The following is a 9,268-nucleotide window of genomic DNA, read 5'->3' on the forward strand; positions in this document are numbered from 1 at the left end:
AATGTTCTATACCCAGAACATAGAGCAATGCTTGACATGTAGTAAATGCTTAATAAATTATTTTTTCTTTCATTCATTTATTCATTCATTGACTCATTCTCTGGATTTCAGAAGAAAGAATATTGGTCATGGAGTCCTTGCAGTGAACTTATGGGGAAGACATGACCAGACTCCTCTAGGATAGTAAGACATGGATGAAACATGATTAGCTTTATTGGAAGAAATATTCAAATTCATAAAATCACAGAGCCATCACAGTATTTGAGTTTTCAGATTCCAGGTTTTACACTCTTCCCATTATTCCTTGTTATCTCTTCATTAATTTGCATGCCATCCTTTTGCAGGGGCCATGCTGATCTTCCCTGTATTGTCACAATTTAGCACATGTGCTGCCGAAGCAAGCACAACACCATGTTTTCTCTCACATCCCTGAGAATGTTTATCTATTCAACCTGCTCTAGGGCCCAAGTAGCCCACCTATCCCACTATATCTACTGGTTGTCCTTGGATTCCAGACCATGCTTTAGCTTCACAAGACATCCGACTAGTCACTTCCTCAGAACAAAAGACCCCTTCTTGGTCCATGTTCCTTTATATGTATTGTCTTCCCCTTATTAGAATGTAATCCCTTTTGTTTTGCATGCAACTGGGAAATAAGATATACAGGCAATGGGGCATAGACATCTATCTTGCCCTACAAGAAAATAAGGGGGAAAGGGATGGGGGGAGGGGGATGGGGGTCATAGAAGGGAGGGCTGACTGGGGAATGGAGCAATCAGAATATATACCATCTTGGAGTGGGGGGGAGGGTAGAAATGGGGAGAAAATTTGTAACTCAAAATCTTGTGGAAAACAAAGCTGAAAACTAAAAAACATCAAAGAAAAAAAGGAAAAGAAAAAATAAACAATAAAAAAAGAAAAAAAAAGTCTACCTAGCTCAACATATATTTCTCTCTATGCAAGTACATTGCCTGACATAGCTTCCCTTAGCCTCTCTTAGGGATTTAAGTCAGGAGTGTGCTGGTAGAATTTTAACAACCAGATTTTCAGAGAAGAAAAAATAAAAAGGTACTGAAGATACACTTTTAAATTTAATCTGTTATTATTAACATTTTCTCCATCATGTTCTTAAGTCCAAAAATCATTAATTATAATAATGAAAATTAATAATAATAAAAAAGAATGTAATCCCTTTGAGGGCAAGAACAGTCTCCTTTTTTAAGTCTTTATTGATATCATTGACTTTTCTTTTTAAATCACCAATTTCCCCCAGTATCCCTCTCCTTGCACCTTCCAAAGAGCCATCTTGTATAACAAATAGCATATTTTGAAAGACAAAAAGAGGAGAAAAGAACAATATAAATGATCATTACATTTTAAAAACTATGAAAATATGTGCAATGTGAGACACTTGTGTAGCTCCCACCTCTGGAGGGGGACAAGGGTAGGAGTGTCTTCTCGTATCTCTTATTTTTCATATATGTTCTTTATAATTTTGCCATATTTACTTTTTTGTTATTCTTTCCAATTACTTTGTGGTAGTCATTGCATAAATTGTTTTCTTGGTTCTGCTCACTTCACTCTACATCAGCTCATGGAGCTCTTTCCATGCTTTTCTACATGAGATACATATTCTTCAAGTTCCTCACTTCTTAAAGCCCAGTAACATTCCATTACATTTATATACCATAATTTGTTTGGCCAATCTCCAAATGAATCTATTTTGTTTCCCATTCTCTGGAAAGTGCTGCTATAAATAGCCTGTTGAAATAGGGACTTTCTTCTTATTAATGGCCTCCTTGGTGTATAAGCCTTGTACTGGAATTTCTGGGGCAAAAGGAATGGACATTTTAGGGATCATCTCTTTTTAAAAAATATTTGTGTTTCCAGCATTTAGGACAGTGACTGGCACACTGTGATTGCTTAATAAGTTCTTTTTCATTTACTTATCCTGTGTTTCTTCCTTCCCCGCATTTTTATAAAGTGAAATTTAGTTCAAATGGAAACCAAGAGCAACCTTATAAGGAAGAAGAAAACAAACAGAACTTGTGAACCAAGCTTCCACTTAGTTGCGTTTTCTTTTGTTTTCTGCTAAGAGAGATGGCCTCAGCATCAAGAAGATCTGGGCAAAGTTCTACCATCGACACATACTGGCGGGTAGCCCCTTAGCTGTCTAAGCAACTTTCTAAGACTATTGTATTGTAAAGCAGGTATGACCTTCATTGGTAGAGGGAGCTTCTTCATTGAGAGCTGCCTGTATCAATGTGTGGGGGAAATGTCACTATCTATACAATTCACTTCCTCTAGTATTATATCTAGGGTAGCGAGAAGGCACAGCGGATTGAGTGCCAGGCCTGGAATTAGGAAGACTCATCTTCCTGAGTTCAAATCTGGCCTCAGACACTTACTCGATGTGTGACTCTGGGCAAGTTGCTTACCCCTATTTGTGGCAGTTTCCACATCTGTAAAATGACCTGGAGAAGGAAATGGCAAGCCACTCCAGTATTTTTGCCAAGAAAATCCCAAATGGGGTCACGAAGAATTGGACAAGACTGAACAAAGTAATACATCTAATCGTTAGTCATTGGACAAGGGTCTCATATTTAGAATACCAATAGCTAAATTAATGTTCCCAGATGGTCTAAAATTCTGTGATTCTTAGCATCCTTCTCTCTATTTTTCACCAATCTGTTACAATCGTACAAACAGTGCAAGAATGCTGCACAAGTTTCTGAGGGTTTAGTTTTCTCATTTTTGGAAAGACAGTATTGGACTCCATTATTTCTAAGCTCTTTTTCTAGCTCCAAAATTCTATAATCTTATGATCCTAACAAAGAAAATTTCAGCTCCAGGTCAACTCTTTGGTACCTGGGAGATTCAGAGCCCAAACATTGAAAAGAAACAAAAAAAAATAGAACATTTCAACTTCCCTCGCTTACCCCGATGATTCACACAGTCAAACCAACCTTGCCTTGATTTTCTTTAATATTTCCTTCCTGGATATGAAATCAAGTACAGATCATGGGGATTGATGTCAATGGTAGGGAAGAAGTCTTCACATTCTCTTAACAATAGTACTTAGACACAGTCAAAATATTGAATGGTTTAAAGCCTGCGGTTTCATATGGTCTACTTGGAAAGATCTGATGTAAGCACAATAAAAAATCCCAGTTACTGACTAGATTATTGACATGAGTTCAGACTCTGGTTCTATTGTTTCCTAGAACAAGTCTTTTTTAAAAAATTCCCAAAATGAATTCCTTTGTTCCCTATCCTCTCTGCCCCAAATTTTTTAAGCTTCGCCTCCAGCTGAGACATAAGCCCAAGGCTGTAATCAAATCAGTTTCTTCCTTAAAAGGTTTAGAAAATGGAAACCTGAACCTGAGAGTTATAAATGAACTGAAATGGGCATGACTTTGAGAAAAATGGCTTCTAAGAAGACATTCAGAATCCCTCAGGAAATGGGACGTTTGTGTTCCTATAGATTGCTTTATCATGGACATTTTTCAATAATAAAGGAGTAAAATTCTTCAACATTTTTCCCAGTAAGCTCATCATTTCAACAGTGATCTATTATCTTTTCAATAAACCATAAAATGAGGAAGGGTTAGGCAATTCTATCTTAATATTATCCCGTGTTGGGGAAATATCTAGTATTTTGTACAAATCGGTTTACAACAAGCCAGCTCTGAAATCAGAGGACCTGGGTTCAAATCTTATCCCTGCTGTTTCCTAGCTGTGTGACCCTAGGCAAGTCACTAAATGTCTGGAAACCTCAGTATCCTCAACTGAAAAATGAAGGTGGCCTCTAAGTTCTCTTCCAACTCAAGATTTATGATTTTATGACTCAATTTTATCATATTAAGAAAAACAGAAGACAATTCCATTTCTCAAGTAAAGAAAGTGTGGCATAGTTTACATTTTCTCTCTCAGAATTGTACCGTGGTAGCAGGAGAATTCTTCTAAGGGCAGAATGAAAATCAAAGTTGTTGAGGGAATACCAAATAGATGAATGGGGTTTTTTTAGCACCACTAAATTAAAAAAAAACTTCCTTATCCCGTGTTCCCATCCATTAAATTTATACTAAAATGGATCTGTGACTTAATCAATTTGGATGTTCCCTCCAGTGATCATGATACGACCTTATTATCATCTTATGAAACTTGTTTTAAATTTCTTAGTAAATGATATGTTTTAAAATTATAAATAGCAAGTCATACTTAAAGTTTACAAAATGCTTTAACCACAACAACTCAGGTAAGTAGAGCATACAGGCAATATTATCACCATTTTACAGATGAGGAAAATGAGAAGTGACACGTCTTCCTCATAGTCATATAAATAGAAAAGTTAGAAAGTTATCAATGTCATACTTCTTCCTTGCATCACTTCATCTTCAAGTAGATGTGTTATTTTTAATGATATAAGTTGAAAGGCCAGAACTGCATTATACCAGCGATTAGCACAAGCTCTTGTTCCCAAGAAACCATGGACTGAGTAAGGCCAGGGATAGATAACCCTTCTACAAGAATTCAATATTGTGACTAGATTACTGTAGGTTGACTTGAAGGACATACTGGCCCTTCCTTTCTCTTCCTTCCTCACACAAGCAAGAAATTCTGTCTTACTCCAAAAGACATATGACCAACTTTCAAGTTCTGAATGGAGGGACCATAGAAGCTGTCAAATCCACCACAATGTCAATACCTAGATAACAGCAATACAAATTAACCCATAGTGCCTTCTTCTTGGTACAAGAACCTTATCAAAGTTCTGCCAAGCACACACAAATTCTGTTTCTGACTTATGTCTTTGAAAATTCTAACCCTAATCTCACAATTTAAGATAAATCATGAAAATAAGACATTCCTTCATTCATTTTGTGGATCTGGGGCCCAAGACTCTACACACAGTACACCCCCTCATTCGCTGTTGAGAGTGGTATTTCAAAATAAACCCTTCCCTCAACTCCACCCCCAACCCAAAGAGATGGCGGAGGAGAAAGATAACTCAATACTGCTTTGTTGTACTTTGATTTATGTGCTTTGAAGACAACAGATTAATTCTGCAGTGACTTTTTAAAGTTTAGAACATAAAATAAATAGGCCTTTTCTCTGACCCAGCTGCTGCTCTGCATTCCATCTTTCTTCCTCCTCCACTCTTCCTCTGATTTCTCTACCTCACCCATCATGGATGATCAGGAGTAGAAAGAGAGAGAAGCAGCTCACGCTACTACCAATAGAAATGTCTCTTCCGTGAATATAAAGGCAACTTACAAATTGGTTTATTGTTAGGGGAATACACCTGGAGAAGCCTATAGCTCTGATTCTAGAAGAAAACTGGCTCTTCTCTTATTTAGGACCACCCAAATATCATGAGTAAAAAGATAATTAGTCTCTTGTCCCACATCTGCTAACATGAGCAAGTACTTCCCTTTGCCTCAGTTTCTTCACCTATAAAATGAAGAGGTTGGGCTAGGTGATATCTAAACTCTTTAAGGAGGCAGTCTGCCATGATGGGAAGAGTGCTGGAGCCAGAGTCAGGAATACCAGGACTTAAAACTTGTCTCCAACACTTATTATCTGGATGATCATTAGAAAATCATTTGAACTCTTCTGAGTCTGTTTCCTTAGTGCCCAAATGGGGATGATATGAGGATGTAACAAGGCTTATATGAGACTTGAATGAGATAAAATATATAATGTTCTTGGGAAACTTGAAAAAGCCATATATAGTCAGCAATTATTGGTATTATTCAGTTGTTTTCAGTTGTGTCCAATTCTTCATAATTTCATTCGGGGTTTTCTTGGAAAAGATATTGGAGTGGTTTGCCATTTCCTTCTCCACCTCATGCCATAGATGAGGAAACTGAGGCAAACAGGGTTAAATGACTTGCAATTACTACTATTTTCTTTTCAGCGTCTAAAATTTATGATGCTACAATCCTAGCTCTTGATCCTAGGATGCCTTCATGTTTTAAAATTCTAGGACTATCCCTTTTTCCTGGGTCCAGGTCACTGTATTAGTCTTCATGCCTTTAAACTATCTCCTCCATTCTCTCTCTGATTACGTCACCCACATATAGCCATTTAAATCCATTTGCGCTTTAAGCAGCTAAGTCCACAGCCTCTTTTTGCATAGATAGAAATATTTGTCAGAGCTTGCCTGAACCTTAGGAATCATATAGTCCAACCTCTTTATTTTACAGCTAAAGAACCAAGTTAAAGATCTACCTAAGGTCACACAGCCAAACTGAGAGTCAAATACAGATGTCCTGACTGTTCCAGAATACTTTCTACTATCCCCTTTCTTAGAAGGAAAGGTGCCAAATGTGGGATAGACCCATATAATGCACAATATCAGAGAAGTATTTCTGAGAACTGCATCAAATCGTAAGTGAGATTTTAGAGAGAAAGGTTATCAGGAGGCAGAACATCCAAGAAGATTTCTTGGAGGAAGAGGCATTTGAACTAGATTTCAAAAAATGAACAGGAATTGAACAGTTGAAAAGGGGGGAGGAAGACATTCCAGGAATAGGAAACAGAATATCTCCTGAATGTTTTCAATCTTTTTTAACACAGCAAGTTGTGCTCATTTTTAAACTGGTTGCTCTGCTCACCCAGGTACCTGCTCATATGTTCTGCAAACTGAAATTTAGAAATGAGAAGAGGGAGAAACAAAAATATATAAAAATACAGATATCAGGCAAGGCTCTTAAAACATGGATGGATTTACAATAGAACATAGAACTAAAAAGGTAGTTAAAAGTCCTAGCCTTATTATATGCAGTATTTAAACACCATAAGACCATCACACATAAAACTTATATTAATGAACTGAAATAAATCTCTCTTCATTTCAAGGATATATTTCAACAATAATCATAATTAACTTCAACCTCAGTTGGATTTAGTTTAGTCATTGTTGGTTAATATCAGTGTGACCACATGTACTCAGGTTATAAGGAGCAGAATATTTTGTAGTTTTTTTCAGCGAGAACAGGACTACCCCCCCCCCCCGCTAAGCAGATTTAATAACTCCAAGCCTCTAATCATTTATAACCATAAGGAAAAATATGGTGTAGAACCAACTTTTAAAAAGCTAATCTTGCTATTTGTAAAACCAAATAAGAGGTAAGAAAAATATTATTCATGAACTTTCACTCAGCCATCCCAAAACTGGGCATATACCTTAAGGAGGTAGTTTACAAAAAAGAAGTTCCCATATATTACAAGCATTCCTGGTAGCACTGTTTGTGGTAGTAAAAACTGGAAACAAAACGGGTGCCCATCAGTTAGGAAGTAGCTAAAAAAAACTGTAGTATAGGGACATGACAAAATATTCTTTATACCATGGGAAACAAACAGGAGGAATTCAGAGAAACATGAGAAGTCTTTTATGAAATGATTCAGAGCAAAGACAGTAGAACCAAGAGAACAATATACACAGTAACTATAGAAATGCAAGCGAAAATGTTAAAACTCAGATTAATTGTAATGAATGATTACAGAGAAAGAAGGAAACAGATGTTTCTCCAATGTGTTTGGGAATTTGGGGAAGGAAAATATTTAAAATGCCTCTAGGTCCATCAAGAGTGTTCTATTTGAGAGAGTACAGAGAATTTAGCAGCCAAGAGACTAGGTTTAAATTTTTACTTCCTGGTGACTTATTGTGTGCCTCAGTTTCCCCATCTATAAAGCAGAGCTTGTAACACCTCTCAGCTCTTTGTATTCTGAGGTGTGTTTAGGTTAAGCATCTAGAAAACATGATCAACTCCTTAGTGAAAATCAGTTAATCAGCAAGCATTTATTTACCAATTATGTGACAGGCAGAGGCAGCTAAGTGGCTCACTGTATAGAACCCTGGGCCTGGATTCAGGAAGACCTGAGTTCAAATCCAGCCTCAGACACTTACTAGCTGTCTGGCCCTAGGCACATCACTTAACCTCTGCTTGCCTTAATCCCCTAGAGAAGGAAATGGCAAACCACTCTAGCATCCTTGCCAAGAAAACTCCCTGGACAGTATGGTCCACAGGGTCACAAAGAATCAGACATGACTAAATGACTGAACATGTGACGAGCAGTGTGCTAAATGCTTGGAATATAAAGAATGATAAAGAATGGATACAAAGAATGCTCTCAAAGAGTTCATAGTCTAATCGGATAAGAGAAGGGAATGAGCATGAATATAGTCCCTAAGCTAAGCATCTTTCTTTTTGCAAATACATATACATAACACAAACAGCTGAGTCTGAGACAAGTAATGGATTTCTGGTCTCATTTCAGAAATGCTCCTGTGTCACATCTTCAGTATTCCTGGTAAGCACAATACTCTGAATTTAAACAAATCATTTTTGATGGATTTACAGGTTTGGGTTTTTTTTTTTAATTTCTTCAGAAGTCCCTGTCCTTTCCAGTCTCCCTTAAATATCTCTCTACCTCTCACACAAAATTATTTCTTTATTCAAATTTCCAAAAGTCCTGAAAAGGTAAAAAGATCCTTTGGTAGAGAAAGCCTCAGCTTTTAACAGAATAGACAAAGAAAAATTGGACAAAAAAGTTTGCTGGAAGGAATAATGTAAGTTAGGGGGAGGCATACATATTTGGCTCTATCTGGGGAAGACCTGCTTAACGATTAGAGCTGTTCAAAGGTGCAAGGAGTTGCCTTAATAAGTAATGAGTAGAGGTTGTAAAGTCTAGGATAAATGCCCTCTGGTCTGGAATGTTGTAGATGGGCTTCTGATTTCAGGTATGGATGAATAAAACTGGGTGACTTCTGCAGTCCTTTCAGACTCAATTTCTATGATTCTGTGTTCTACATACTCTACCTAAATGAAGAGTTAACACCTGGATAGGGAAGCTTTTTTATTTTGTTTTTGTCCGGACCTGTCATTTCACTGGGGTGAGGGAATAGCCCAGTGAGGGAACTCTCTTTTCCAATGCAGATCTACAATTGTTCTTGTAGTCTTTAGACAGGGGTCTGGTTGGGTGGTTAAATGAATTGTCCAGAATCAAACCAACATGCGTCAAAGAAAACAATCATTTCAATTCAGGTTTTCCTGAGTCAGGTGATAATCTAGCCACTATCCCTCAGACCCAAGTATGATATGAAATCAAAAGCATTGTAGTGGATAGAGCATGGGACTTGAAATCAGGAAGAGCTCAGTTTGAATCCTGCCTCAGATACCGACAATCTGTATGACCTTGGGCAAGTCACTAAACCCGTTCCTCAGTTTCCTCCTCTATAAAGTGGGGAAAACAATAGCAC

General features: G+C 37.3%; 1 non-coding gene across 1 annotated transcript; it reads right to left on the reverse strand.

Moving 5' to 3' along the window:
- Window positions 1-299: 299 nt before the first annotated feature.
- On the reverse strand, window positions 300-405 carry LOC118832419. Its single transcript, XR_005009183.1, has one exon. It is a non-coding gene; the product is annotated as a U6 spliceosomal RNA (small nuclear RNA).
- Window positions 406-9,268: the final 8,863 nt, after the last annotated feature.

This window comes from Trichosurus vulpecula, chromosome 9 (assembly GCF_011100635.1).
Source record: "Trichosurus vulpecula isolate mTriVul1 chromosome 9, mTriVul1.pri, whole genome shotgun sequence".
Lineage (NCBI taxonomy): Eukaryota > Metazoa > Chordata > Mammalia > Diprotodontia > Phalangeridae > Trichosurus > Trichosurus vulpecula.